General features: G+C 33.7%; 1 protein-coding gene across 14 annotated transcripts in view; it reads right to left on the reverse strand.

Moving 5' to 3' along the window:
• Window positions 1–16306, reverse strand: part of LOC5570551 (extracellular sulfatase SULF-1 homolog) — a 236792-nt gene that overhangs the window by 53031 nt on the left and 167455 nt on the right. The gene's annotated exons all lie outside the window — the stretch shown is intronic.

A 16306-nucleotide genomic window follows, 5' to 3' on the forward strand; every position in this document is an offset into this window, starting at 1 on the left:
TGTGTCTGAAACCTTTATCAACAACACAACACCGATTTACCTTTTAATCTAGATGAAATCAGCTAAAAATTGGACCAGATTCAAGTGCTGAAATTTTCGTTAACAAAGATAGGATAAAAATGAATTCAAATTCATGAAGAGGATGCAAGAATACCATGTTTTTTGGATGTTTTTTTTTTTTTTTGTTAACGGTTCCAGTCAAACTGTGGTACCTTGAGAAACATCCCTTCGGAAGTTTCATAAAAGCTAGATATTTGTCTTGACATTGCCATCTCGGTCGACTGGTACTGTTTTATGATGCATCATAAATCCCATAGTTAGCATATTCGCTTTGTTCGCCATCATGGAAAGCCAACGTCAAAGACAACGACAACGATGACAGAGACCGAAGCAGGGGTCGAAAACAAAACGACCGATAATCAGTTGACTACCGGCGACGACATCAGTTTTTTCACTCGGTCGACGACGCCGGACATACCGACGGTGACCATAAATTTCTATGCTCTTTCTTCGCCAGCCTCGACCCCGAGGCAGAACGGTCGCAGACATTGTGACGACAGCTTCTGTCTTCGCACCCCTTAATAGCGGAGGAGGTGCTGGTGGTGATGTTTACCCATAAAGCTGAAATATTGGATGTGCTAGGTCCCTCAATTAGTATACTATTGGTAGGTAGCTAACGGGGGATTAAATATGCGCTCAATAGGAAACTCTGCAATAAATGGCGACCGTGAACACAAAGAACCGTGTTTATATTTTTTTTGTGAGTGGCAACTATGGACAACAACAAGTCTATCGTGGCTGCCTCTTGTACGCAATAGATTGAATTATTTTCTAACGCCATTTTCAATACATGTTTCAGCTTTTTCATGCAGCCAATGCACATTGGACCGAATCGACAATTTAGCCGGAAAAAAGTGTTATCTCTGTTCCCGTCGATTTTAGACGTTCGATTTCTTCAGAGAAGTTATTCATTATTGAGTTTTGCATCTTTTAAGGAAAAAGTTAAATAGGGTGGCCCAAATTTAAGCTAAAATTTTGACTCAAACTTTTTTGTTTGATTAAATTTGTGGCTGCGCTCTTCTGCAAACTTTTAGAAAATGTTATTTTGAACAACTTTCTCGAAGACACTTTTGATCTATGAAGAGTTAAGTAAGCTAAGTAAATTGATTTTGAAAGTTTTAACATAGGGTGGACCCAAAAAATCAGTAATTTTGATCTAACTTTTTTGTTTTCAGTTTTACGTGAATGTGGACTTCAGAAGAGTTGCAGAGGAAGTAAAGATACATATTTTTGCTGAACATCGCAAGTTTGTAATTCTTGTGATTTTGAAGTTATAAGCAAATTTAAGTGATAAACTATGAAACCTTAAGATGCCCATAACTCATGGAATTGGTTCGATAATTTTTTCTTTAAGTGGCAATAGAAAGGCCATACAATAGGCAACTTTTGCTGCAAAAACTGTGAGAACGTGTTTTTTGTAAATTGAGAAAATTCACTTCAAAAATCACATTTCTCTAAAAATTGGTGTATGAGAAAGTTGTAGATCTAATGAAATTCTTCAACTTTGCTGAAGATAGCACGCCGTTAACTTTAAAATCTTGTGAGTTACAAGCGAATTTCGAGTTTTTTAAGTGTATTTTTGAAGTGAATTTTCTCAATTTACAAAAAATACGTTCTACAGCAAAAGTTGCCTATTGTATGGCCTTTCGAATGCCACTAAAAGAAACATTTTATCGAACCAACTCCATGAGTTATGGGCATCTAAAGATTTCATAGTTTTTCACTTAAATTTGGTTATAACTTCAAAATCACATAAATTACAAACTTGCGATGTTCAGCAAAAATGTGTATCTTTACTTCCTCTGCAACTCTTCTGAAGTCCACATTCACGTAAAACCGAAAACAAAAAAGTTAGATCAAAATAACTGATTTTTTGGGTCCACTCTATGTTAAAACTTTCAAAATCAATTTACTTAGCTTAAATGAAGAGTTGGATTAAAAGTGTCTTCGACAAAGTTGTTCAAAATAACATTTTCTAAAAGTTTGCAGAAGAGAGCAGCCACAAATTTAATCAAACAAAACAGTTTGAGTCAAAATTTAACTTAAATATGGTCCACCCTATTTAAATTTTTCCTTAAATGATGCAAAACTCAATTACGAATAACTTCTCTGAAGACATCGAACGTCTAAAATCGACGAGAACAGAGATATCACTTTTTTCCGGCTAAATTGTCGATTCGGTCCAATGGGCAATGTGTGCAGTGAAACGATATGTTAGTCTACAAATTGAACTTCCGAAAAAGGGCTCCGATGATCGTCACATTATATAACAAATAATTTGCTTGGGTGAATATTTTTGGAGCAAACTTGAGTACCGTAACACGGGGTAACTTTGATAGTTTTTTTTTTCATCTGAATAATTCTTCATTATGTTGTAAATATTTCAATACTTAAAACAAAGTGCTGGTATCATAGTCATCGAATGCAGTTACAAGATTGCAGAACGATTGATTTTGAATGTACCTATAATTTTTCATATAAACAAAAGCAAATTTTTAGTTTTGTGGTAACTCTGATAATGTATACCTTTGTATACACTTGGAAATCCATAACCAAACTACTGTTTGACAACATTGCAGTTCAAAGTGGAATAAATAATGTTAATAGCGAATGTGGATTAGATTGTATTCATTAAAGTACAGAATGTATAGAATAAATTATCAACAAACGTGTTTCAAGTTAAAACATGACAAACAACGTTGTAAGTCTATTAGAATTTTTGTATTAGTGAATAGGTATCGATTGATATTCATGTTTTTACCAATAATTCAACATAAATCGATCGTTTTTGCAAATAAATAATTATATTTTGAACAAAATCACGGAGAAAAACAACATTAGTTTGAAACAACAATTTCGTTGGTTGAAATTTGATTGTGGCTAATTTTATTTTAGTTGATGAGAAGTCAAAATTTTTGTTGAAACAACCTTGATAAATAGTCAGTATCAACACAAAATATTAGAGGGTTTTTCATCAAATTTTGTTTGCTCTGAACTGCCATGGTATTTGTTTCCAACAAAAAATTGTATTGGTTCTAATAAATTTAGTGTAGATGTTTTTCACCACCACCAAACTATATATAAGTTAGTTTGCTCCCAAGCCAACAAAGTTATCAAAGTAAAAAATCTAAATCTCTGTCAATTTAGCTAATTTTCGTTGCACAATGAGCGAATCTGAGGAATATCACCATGATTACGAGTATTCCTACATTTCATCCAGAACATAGACAGGTAGGGTAAATGATGGCTTCGGCACCCTGAGGGTATTTTCGGCAGCACTAACTTATCGTCCTTGTTAAAATTTATCTACGGAACAAAAGTTAACTTTAATGTACTCAACATATTCCTTGAACTATAATCTTCCATGTGGATCTAATCTTTCACAAAAATATTATATAACATTGATTTAATCATTAAATGAAATAAATGCTTACGAAATTATCGTCATTCGTGAGCTGCCGAATAAAACAACACAAGAACAGCTTAAGAAAAACTCACCACTTTAAACGGTCCAATTCTCCGCTCCAATTACAATTTTTTCACAAAAGCTACTCACCGATCACTTATGCACTCTTGAACTTTCGATTTGTATATAAAGCACTCGAAAAAACTTAATTTTAGTGTTTCAAATCACAAATTAAAATTAATGCACTTTGATTTCCTCGGCAATCACTTTTATTTACTGGACAAGGTTGCCAGGAAACCATATTCAATTGCGGTGTTTTTATTATTCACAATTTAAACTCATACAAAAAGTCGAACACAACTAATCAATTAATTGGAATTAGGCAACAAAGCATGCATTGGTAATAATTGAGCCTATCAATACCTTCCTTATCTGCGTATTGTAGCGCACAAACATTAATATACTGAGAAACATATAAAATATACCACTTTTAATAGGTTAAGTATTTTGGCAACACTCCTGTTGTTCTACAGGCAATTCGCGACTACACTGAAATGAATTTTATTGTAGAAACTACTGAATCCATGGTAAAATTAAGAACTGCACCAACGATTTTCAACCGACTACATTGTTAACTCTACCAAAACATAGTCAACATCACTACACAAGAAAATTTCTTCTGTTGATTTAACCAGAGTTGTAGTATTTTTGACTAGAAACATTCTTGATTTGAGAAGTTTAGCATCATACTTTTGACCACACTGTGTTGTACGGTGGGTGTCATGGATTGAAATACAATGCTTTGTAGTCGATGCTACTATGGACATAGTCAAATTTACTACACTGCTCAATGATTTTCACCAGATTATAGTAAACTTAACAGATTTTTGTAGTCGGTTGAAAATCGTTGGTGCAGTTCTTAATTCTACCATGGATTCGGTAGATTGTACAACAAAATTTGTTTGCGTGTACGAAGCAAAAAGAGATTCCACAATGCATTCGCACCAACGGAAAACCTCGTAAGGAACGGTCATCGTGTGCGTGAAAAAAAGCAAAAAACATCTCTCCTTGTTTTTCTCACAGAAAACCGAAGAAAACATCAGCAGCTTTGTAGTCGCGAATCAGAGGATGATGTTTATGTGTCAAGTCATAAGTGAATTGATTTGCAAAGGGTCTATTCTGATTTTCTCATACACTGAGAATAATATTAACGCAAATAAATTTTACTGGCAAATTTGGATTTTGATCCGAATAAGCCGATCGAACAATATTCGGAGAGTGCTAATCATAAACCAACAAAAAATCGTGAAACATCGCAACCGGTTTCTTTTAATGTTACCATTCACTCTCTCGGGAATAACATGATGATAGAGCATTCAAGAGCAGCAACCTTTACAGACCACAACCATATCGAGCCATTCAGCGAATAGTTCAATTCACAGTGAAATTATTTACCTTTTGCATTTAAAGAAATTTGAAAACAACTGCGCAAGTACCGTCGTTGGGTGTGAGATTTGGCCAATTCCTCATTTATTTTTAAACAACTTTCGCAATTTGCATGATATGTTCGGCTAAATATGAGAATACTTTGCAAACGCGCAGACAATATTACGCGCAATTCAAACGCAATTCTGAAATCCAAATTATCCGTTCCGTGGATTTTCCATGCAGAGCACAATATTACACGGGAAAAAAATCTGTGGTGAAAATTACGATTTTAGCTGATTACGCCCATTCTAGAAACTACCATGGAATTTCAGACCAAATTACTATGTTTACGGTACATCCCACCACATTACTGATGCATTTGACAAAAATAATTTACAACAATCTGATTTCGACTACGGACATGGAAAAATAAAGTGCATTTCTGGTCTGCTGAAAATTGCCGGTGCGAGCGCCTTAGTTAACCCCCTAATATGGTAGTTTTTACCGCACATTTTTTTTGCGTGTATGAACCAATTAAGGTGTCGGCCAGGGTAGACGCGTCACGCGAAGCGACGCGAAAATCCTTTGGAGTTTGACATTTCATTATTAATTATTGTTATTCCTTCCCGTGCAATGTTCGCGTCGCTTCGCGTGACGCGTCTACCCTGGCCGACACCAAACAATGACGTCACGCTGCAAGTTCTTGTTTGTTTGGTTGGTTCTTGGTTAGAATCGCACCTGCTGCAAGTTTATAACCATGGCATGTAATTTTCACTGCCGAAATACTGTCACAGTGAGACTTGATACAAAAAATATTCGATGAAATAAATGAAAACGAATTTAGGCAGCGTCCATTTATGACGTAACGCTAAACTATTCAATTTTCGACCCCGTTCCCCCTCCGTAACGGTCTTTGTATGAAAAAAAATATGTATGCCGCAACATTTGAGCTAACTTCTCATCCCACTAAAGCGTTACGTAATGTGTGAACGGCACCTTAGTCTGCACAAATTAAGTGGCGTTGTGCATTCAATTTGATTCTCTGTTACTGTATTTATAACTGCAAAGCTCTTTTCAGTGTACACACTTAGATTTTCTTTCGTTGTTCGGTAAATGTTGTTACCGAAAACGCACTGTAAATAAATATTCAACTGATGTTTCGGTATTTCAAACGAGCTTTACCGAAAAAAACGTACACATTTGGGGAGATTCAAAAGATATTTGCTTGTTTTCACCGAAATCGTCACTTTATTTATCGAAAACTTGTAAATCGTTTAGATTCACCGTAGCCAGTAAAAGTTTACCGTACTTCGGTACCTTGTGCTACAGTATTTTACCGAATCATTGGTAATTTGAGATTAACAACCGCCATGTTTACTTGTGGAAGCTACAACATATTGTGAGAAACGAAAATCCACTGCCGGGCATCGTTGAATGGATCAAGATAGGTAAATAAATTGAAAAAAAAAATAAGTCCTCAGAATATTTAAAATTGTTATTTTTGTAGATAAAAGATGGCCTGTTCAAGAGGAAATCGGCAGCACTAGTTTCGTTTGCTAGAAGTGGCGAATAACTGCAAACCGCAGGACTGTTGCATGAAGCTGATGATGGTGGAATTTCTGACAGTGAAATAAAAGTGATAAAAATTATGTGCTATGGGAAACAGTTCAATAATCAATGTGATTTCAGTGAAATTTCTCTCCTTCCCCATCATAGAGGTCGATGGTGGCGCATAATATATGCCTATTAGGAAAAGATCTCGAAATAAATACGATTATTTAAGGGGACGGACCTGGTGTAGTGGTTAGAACACTCGCCTCTCACGCCGAGGACCTGGGATCGAATCCCATCCCCGACATAGTCACTTATGACGTAAAAAGTTATAGTGACGACTTCCTTCGGAAGGGAAGTAAAGCCGTTGGTCCCGAGATGAACTAGCCCAGGGCTAAAAATCTCGTTAATAAAGTCAAATCAAATCAATCACGATTATTTAATTCAATATCAGAATACATTGTCATTCTTTTTTTTTTTTTTTAATCATTCTATCCAATTCTGACTGCCTGCCAATATGAACAATTCGTTCAGTAATTAATTTCACAAATCGTTCGGTAATCATTCACGAACGATTTGTAATGTTTTGACAGCTGCGTTTTTTAATTTCAGTCATTATCAACACATGCAAAAAATAACCAATACATAAGCTCGTTTTTACACAGTTTTGGATTGCCGAAGTGAACATTTTAGTTGCCGACAATAGTAATTGCATTGCCGATAAAAGAACAAGTGCCTCGTGACTTTGGCGAGGAAAAACAGATGATTTAGAGAACAAAATAGTGTTTTGTGTATAATAACCAATGAATAAAGAGTGCTCAAGTGTGTTTCAAGTGTCTCCTGCTAATTCTTGAGCTTAAGGACTGTTCATTTTATAAAGTGGACACTTTTTTTATGCTGTATCTTTTTTATTTATTGATAAAATCGTAATCGGTTTTCGGTACATCGGTCAGCTATTATTCTACAATGCTATGAACATATAAGATCTTAGAAAATGCTTTTGGTTGAAGAGCTAAATAGTTTTTCCAAAAACTTCTAAGAAAAGCTGTTTGTCAAAGTTTAACATTATATTTCGCAAAACAAAAATCCTAATTTTTATGAACAAATTATATGTTTGTATACTTTACTATTCTACTGAAGGTATAACTTTAAAAAAATCAATTATATTCCACCATTCTTTGACATTAGGTTACTTTAGTGATTTACCCATTTATGACCAAATTTGATGATACACCATCCTTTCATTCCTAGCAAAAGAGAAAAGTAAAAAGCGTGTTAAAAACAAGTTTGGATTACTAAGGACACTTTATTTGTAAAAACGAGAGCTAAATCGTGAGTTTAAACCACAGTCTTAAGTATAAATTTGACTGTTTATGGTAGTTTTACGAAAATGTCTCATACTTTTAAAATCATGTGCGCATATTTATTGATCTACAGCAAATTGTAAACGGTTTTCTCCGAATATTTTAATTGGTAATCTCAGAATAACATGTTATGCAAATAATATGTGGAAAATAAAATCAATTTTAATACAGCAGTGTTGCCAATTTTGATGATTGTCAATGTAATTTTAAATGTATTCTAAGAATAAAGCAATTGTGTTTCTTTTGTGCTTTATATATGACGTGGGGACTAAATAAGTAACTTTATGAAGGCGTAAGTTATTTTTCATATTAATACTATATTAGCGCTTCCGTCAGAACGTACTTTTAACTAAAAAATTCTACTCATATCAATTCTCTTCAAATTTAAAATATTTTTCTCTAAAAAATATAAGGGGAAAATGGTTTTATTATATCTGTTAAATTGTTGCTCCAAAAATTACTTGATTTTTTCCATCAGGTTTCATTGATGATGCTTTCGAAGGACAAGCCTTTTTTGAAAATAAAAAATATAAATTGTCGAATTTTCCAGCTAATTTCTAACAATCATTGATTTTGACAACCTCCAAAAATCGACCGTTCTAATCGTTATTCTATACTCGTGTGAAATTCAATTACTTTGAAAAATTTTTATTATCACAACATTGTACAATACTAGTCGAAAAATGTGCAGAAAACTGATTGAAATTTCATTGATAAATTAAAAAGATACAGCATGCACAAGGTGTCCACTTTATAAAATGAACAGTCCTTAATTGTTGTGTATAATTGCCTTTTCAAAAGTCCAGCTGCTTAGACTGCCGAGAATACGTAAGTTCCCCTACTTGTAAAATGCGTTTCCACCAGTTTAACCTTGATTATTAATTTTAATTTCAGATTGACTTTGAAAACTTTCATTACATAGCGTACAGACAGTGTGAACCAGAAGCCTTCCGGCATAACTCTGGTGGCCATACATATGAAAAGTATTAGCAGCACCTGATGTTTTTTTTTTTAAGGCATTCTGTGTTTGTGGCCGAAAATCGCCGGAATCATCTTCTTTCACTCTCTCCTACTCTTTTACTCTCACACCGAGCAGGTAGGAGAGAGCTCTGCTGTTAGTGAGGCTAGCTGCTTGTGAAGAGGGTCAGTTTGTCTCAGTCACCATCTGATACTGACGGAAGATGGATGTGCTCCCCAAAGCACAGTCCTCCGTGAGGCGTCTTCTGGTGGCTGGACGAGTTTGTTGTGGAGGGGCTGGGAATCGAATCCATGACCTTCCACTTATGAAGCGAAAGCGTAACCTCACAATGTCACTTAGTTTTTGATGCGTACTTGCTGATTAACTTTTTTATAACAAGCCTAACTCAATTGTTGAATAATATAAAATGTATTATTTGTATTGTTTGTTTTGCTATTTCAAAATTTAAAAATCAGAAAAAAGTAAACCTAACAACATTATTGCTATTATTGCAAACAATAAATGAGTTTGTGACAAACTAATGATTGATAACTTCAAACTAATATTTCCGGTTTGAAACAACCTAAGTTAACTGTTGGTTGTTTTCATAAATTTACAATTAACGAAACAACCATTTTCTAGTTTGAATCTAACAATTTTTTTGTTGATTTTAAATGTTAAGCCTCAAAATTAACAACCAAGAAATTTTTTTGTTTCAACCACCTCACAAGGCTGCGTCAAACTAATATTTAGTTTGTGCAATATTTAATCCAAATATTAGTTTGAAGATAAATAATATTTGAGTGTTTTTTTTCCTTTTTTCTTCTCCATGATCGAATGATTCATCCAATGAATATAAGGCGTTACATACCTCTAGGTGTTTCACCCTCTAATACCCAACCCCGCCTTTAGACGGGGTACACTTTGGAATTTTGTGTATTTTTTCGTAGCTAGGAAATCAACATGATTTTATTTTTGGCTCTAACCTTGACTCATAATACGCATATAAGAAAAGTTTTTTATGGCTTTTAAAACATTTTTGTATTTTTTCAAATTGTTTGAAAAATTGTATAATTATATAACCTACACATATCTGGGGTTCATTTATACAAAAATCTTCTAGTGATTTGTCCACTTTTCATCTAGAATACTTCCAGGGATCTGTCTCGAAATTCTTCTAGAGACTTCTTTACTAATTCTTCCAGAAATTCTCCCAGTGAATTTTTAAAGGATACCCAGAGTGTTTTCTGCAAAATTTTCCAACGGTACTACCTCCGAAAATTTGCTCAGGGATCACCCCGATATTTCCAAAAACTATACTAGGAATTCCTCCAGATATTCTCTCACTTATCCTTCAACCGAATGTTACAGTTGTTACTCTAGGAGATCTCACAAAGATTTTTTTAACGATGTTCTAAACGTAAATTTTGGAGGATATACTACGAAAATCGATGGAAGACTTACCGGATAAAAATCTGGAAGACTTGGGACTTGGTTGAAAAATATCTGAAAGAATCTTTAGAAAAATTCTTGTTGATGGTATCTCTTAGGTAATTTCTATTATTATCCTTGGAAAAAAATACAGGTTATGTTCTTGAAATATCCGAAACAAATTCTTGGAGAAATTCTTTGGAAAATAAAAGGAAATAATCACAAAATAAACTCCTGGAAAAATCTTCGAAATAATCTCTGAATCTTTGAGAAAATACCTAAATTCTCACGGTATTCCTGGAGAAAATCATGAGAAAATACATACTTCAATACGCGCAGTAATACTGCCGTTACGTGTGTCGTTATGTTATGAGTTACAAAAAAGAGAAATGACTGGCCTTAAGATATTAACTCTATCAATCACACTGCAGGGCTGGTAGTGTGTCAGGTGGAACGTCTTGGAATAAAAAAATGGCCAACTTGTGACCCTACCCGCGTTTTCCAAGGCACTAAACTGGAGAAATAGTAGTCCAAAGATCTCTCGTTTATTTTACGTTACGATTTTCTCGTTTATTTTAGGTTACATGTTGATTTTCTGTTTCCCATTTGGTCTATTTTCGGTCTATTTGGGCTTCTATTTCTCCAGTTTAGTACCTTGGAAACGCGAGTAGGGTCATAGGTTGGCCATTTTTTTATTCCAAGATGTTTCACCTGACACACTACCAGCCCTGCAGTGTGATTGATAGAGTTAATATATTAAATAATTAGGTGCTATTACTTGATATACAGATGCATGAATTGCATTAGATCATAGACTTAAACTTCGTTGAGAAAGTTTTAGTTACAGTTGGAAAAGTCACGTTAAAAATCGTTAGAAATTTGATCATAACGATGGCACTCTACTTGTATATCCAAATCGTTTTTGAATCTTTCTTAATCAATTTATTTGTCGTGAAGTCAACAAAATCCTTTTCTTAATACTCTAATATGTTGTTTTAGTAGTTTTATTTGAGTTTATTTGCATATATTTCGTCCATTATCTTAGATATAAAAAAAATCAAATTATTCGATAAGTTTGTAAAAAGTATGTACAATTGATTGAAAATCGTCATATCATGTTTAATGGTAGTTTTTACATAGGAAATGTGAATGAAACATAAATATTATTCATTACTTGTATAGTTTAATCTATTTAGACTCAGTTTTTCGCTTTGGATATGATTTTAATCTGTTACTTTCAACTTACCAGAGTGAAATTGGAAGCACATCTTCAAATTTTATCATACGGACGTAGGCTTACCAGAAGAATATTTTAGAAAGCCCTCGTGCGTTAAAATACACTCAAATAAAGTTTAAAAAAAAAAAAAAAAAAAAAAAAAATATTTTAGAAAGGAGGACATTTTGCTCTACTGGTTTTGGAAAAGGAGGACATTTCAAAAGTTCGCCATACTAGAACAAAATATGAATTTAAAAAAAGAAATGATAAATGTTTTTGAAAAAAATAGTAAACTTAAGCAAACTTAAAGAACTCATGTATGGCGAAAAGCCATTTTAATTATTACAGCAATAAAACCAAACAAAATTAAGTTTTTTGTTTTCTTTGATATAAAACCTGACGTTAGGAAAACTTTGGAAAAAATAGTTTGTTCTGGTCTTAGAAATGCAAAGAATTTTGACTTGTGTTCGTTTTTTTTTTCTTTGAACTGAACAAAGATTGTCTTTCAAAAAATGTATTTATGAATAATTATTTCTAATTTAGTTAAATAAATCGACTTATTTTTCATTTGAGCCTGGAGATTGATTTGTTACATTATATCGTTTTTTCAAAGATCATGAGGGTTTGAGCCTCTAAGGAAAATAAATTCATAGAAAATCACTCGACATTATTTATTTTTCTCTAAAGAAACTTTTGTTAAATGAATAAATGATTATTTATTTTTAAATATCATAGATTCATTGAATATAGGGTGTTAGTTTATTGAATATTTTCTAAAATGTAATACCAATACTATATAATCGTAGTATACTCGTAAGTTTTAGTGCAAAATATGTGTATTGTAAAATCCCAAAGTATTTCAACCCTCTAAAAAGACAGCATGGAAAAGGTTGCTATTGTTTGAATATGCACAGCGAGGATACGAAAAAGAGTTCATGATGGACTAATCAAATATTAAATAGAAAATAAACCAAAAACACCATTTCATATTTGATTTTAATCTCGCAGAACATTTAGATACATCGGTATCTAATTTGAAAAATTCACAAACATTCACAAAAAAGCAGTGAAAATTAACCAAACTTACCATAGGATTGAAAAAAATCCTTCATCTTCGTTATGATGACCAATAAGTTGCTAGAGATTCTAAAGAATAAATTATCAGGCCAACTAATTGATAAGAAATTGAATATTCGATTAATATGATAAAGGAGGACATTTTCAAACAAAAGGAGGACGGGAGGACATATGATCAAAAAGGAGGACATGTCCTCCCAAAGGATACCATCTGGTAAGCCTATACGGACGTCGAGTTCAATATCTTTGTGATGAAAGCTTCTAAAACATCAATGATAGCGTGGGATTCTTCACAGGCCTTGTCTCCAGCATACGCCCATATCAAATGATAGAATAGGTTCATACCTGGGTAACTGGAGACTTAAACATATTTTCGAGAAAACGGCTCATTTTGGAGAGCTTTGATTGAACGTTCATATAAGTGTGATAAGCGGCTCCGTTTTGCTCAAAACCTATGACCTAGTATTGATATTAGTTGTCTCTAACCGTAGGAACAAATTTCATCCTCAAAAATCTGTTATAGGCCTTAATAAAAAAATAAAAGCATATCAAACCTATAAAAAGCAAATGCCCTCAAAACTATGACCCTGGCAAAATATTTTATTGTGATCATGAAAAACACGTTCTCTAAGAACTCCTCCATCCTCTGATATCAAACAAACTAAAATTTTCAACAAAAAAGTGTGATTTTTGAAGGTGGAAAGTTTATTACCAGAGTATACGACAATCAGACGCTGTTTCTAGGTTTGGGTGGACAAAACATTTGAATTTATTTGCTTTAGTACATTATTTAGGACAGTAAGAAAAATATGATAAAAATTGTCCTGAATAGCGAAGTTGTGTCAGAACATACTACAATAATCAGAAATTACATTCACTATCAAAAACAATGAAAATAATGCTTGTGGATGCTATATTCACGTTCAAACAATTTTCGCATTTTTTTATGGGCCATACTGTATGTATGATTGCATTCTAATTATTCATAAGTTTAATTATTAATATGTTTGGCGAGATTTGTGGGGGCCCCTAAAATGTGAAATTCCTCCGAGATAGGCGGAAAATGACCGGTGTAGAGTGTCTATCCCGGGACGTCCCGGGACAAAAAATCCCGGGATTTGACCAATTTCGGGATTTCCTGTTTCCCGGGATATTAGTTCTGCCATCCCAGGAATCCCGGGATTCCCAAAATGCACGTAGAATTTGATGAACACCGTTTAATTTCAATGAAAAACAATGAATTTTTTTTTTATTTGATAAAACAGAAAAGCATTTTTAAAAAAAGTAATTATTTTCATAAAAAGACCAATGTACCAAGTGAGAAACACATATTTTATTTGCTTAGTTTTGAAGTTTTAATTCTGTTGTGAAAAAGTTTGCTGAAGACTGTTTTTGTGCAGGCCTATCAGATTTCGAGATAAATATTTATAAATTTTTCGTTGAAAACTACACATTAGTTAAATTGTTAATACATGATTGGAGATATACAAAAATATATAATAAAATTAAAGTTACGTCTGATGTTCTCGAAAATTTCATTCAAATCGGTCCATATATAACTGAGATCTAGCTTACCAAAGTTGGTCATTTTGTACAAAAAATCGAAAAAGTTGCAACATGGACAAAACATCCAATACTGTAAGTGTTACATAGAGAATTTCTATCTCTAGCAAATCCGTAAATAGTCAAGCTAAGCTTTGAATTATGTTAAGTTACTTCCACAGAATAAGAAAATCATACATGAAATTGTGATTTGTTGTAATTATTGGAATGTTACATTATATTTTTATTTCATTGAAATACATTGTATTATTGAAATGGTATTTCCAATTCTACCAAAATACTAGTTTTATTAAAAATTTGAGAAATCCCGGGATCCCGGGATTTCCCGGGACAAGCTAAGATTTTTGTCCCGAATCCCGGGACGAGCAAAATGGCCGGGAAATGGACACTAGACCGGTTCAATCAGATCAATCCTGGATTTTCATTGAACCTTGTATTTCCACTCACTAGTTGACGAACCATGAAGTTTGTTAACGTTAAAAGAATGGCTATTACGGTGCGGCTCATTTTTTTAGATCATTCAAAATCAAAAGTTTGTGTGCTCCTCTTTTGATTCAAATCACATGAAAAGAAAAACCTCAAAATTTGAGTTTAAAATATTTAGACTAAGAGCAAGCATGGGAAAATTCACTCACTCACCAAACGCTACCGATAAAATATCTGCAAAGTTTCTGCTGCCACCGAATGTTCAGTGACTGTTGAACGCTACTAGGGTGAGCGCAATCCCGACGAATCGCATTGAAATAAAGCGAAAATCAAAAGATTTACGGAGTGGAGAGAGCACCAATCCGTTCTTATATGGGAGATACGAAAGAACGCGTTCGCCATTCAATCACTGAATGCTTTCTGCGGGATGTACGGATTTCGCGTTCACTGAATCATTTTCCCAGTTAGTGAACGCTCATCAGCTCTCAAACACGAGTACCACTCGTGCGGAATCGGAATGTAAAGAATCATTCGCTACAGCCAGGGCCGCATTTACGGGGGTCCAAGGGGGACATGGCCCCCGGGCCCCCACATTTCAGGGGCCCCCTATAAATCATAATCAGAAGCCGATGAAATGGTATCAACTTTTTTGAACCACATCGAACGGTTTGAAAGAGATTACTTGGCGAGTTAATCTCAAATCAAAATACTTAAGCTAAATATTAAAATGTTCATGGATGAGCTTGAGCTGCCTTTACAAGATTGTTTAAGATTTAGAAAGACCTCAAAAACAATGTGAGTCATATAATTAGAGCGTCAACTTATTGTCTGAAATAAAAAAAAAATTAAGCATATTTATTGAATCTCTAGCATTTTCGTTGAACCTTTTCCTGGCATTGAAAAGAATTTATTTACCGAATAGTTATGTAATATCGAATAACGACTATAAACAGAACCCTTCAATAACTTTTCTAAGTGTAACGAAGATTTACTTAAGTATGCTTAAGAGGTTTCAATACTTTAAACACAATTTATTTAATTTATTTGAATATCGCTCTGGCGGTCATAAGCAAACCATTCGTATTTTTTAATACAAACAAGTAGAAAGAACAGCAAAAATATAAAATCAATGTTACCGATGATGAAAAGGCAAAATAAGTTGAATGTATAAGACATAGAAAATCTACAAAAGTATGTTCGTTCCAAAGTTTTAAAATGCCATTTTATCCAATAGTTCCGTCGATTAGGTGACGATGGATGGTTGGATTTTAGATATCTAAGCAAATATTTGAAATAGAGATGAGTAAAATGGTCGAAATTTAGGAGCGAATCGTAGGTGACTCGACTTTTTTGATCGATTCATTGAAAATAAAATCATGCATTCCGGTTATTGAACCTCGAATATGACAATTTTCCAATTAGAACACACTTTATACAACCTACTACTTCAATTACTTATACATGTCTGGTGAACTTGACTATGTTGAGTGTAATTAAAATAAAAACTTTCCATGGTATTTTTGAGCTGACCTTTCATAAACTGCACTGCCCATAACTGCATTTTTGTCACATTCGACATTTTTGACAACTCCGGTTTCATACTGTGGAGAGTCATCAAATGATAAACACTTTCGATCAACTTACGGAATCATAAGAACACTAAGCTGAGAAGCCAGCTCTGTCCTAGCGAGGACGTTAATGCCAATAAGAAGAAGAAGGAATTCCATTTAATCAATTGTCGAATGTTACAAATATGCAGTTATAGGCAGTGCAGGGCTAGTGAATCATGAATCTTTTGAAAAGAACCGGGATTCGTTCACTCATTT

Source organism: Aedes aegypti, chromosome 3 (assembly GCF_002204515.2).
Source record: "Aedes aegypti strain LVP_AGWG chromosome 3, AaegL5.0 Primary Assembly, whole genome shotgun sequence".
In the NCBI taxonomy this organism is placed as follows: domain Eukaryota; kingdom Metazoa; phylum Arthropoda; class Insecta; order Diptera; family Culicidae; genus Aedes; species Aedes aegypti.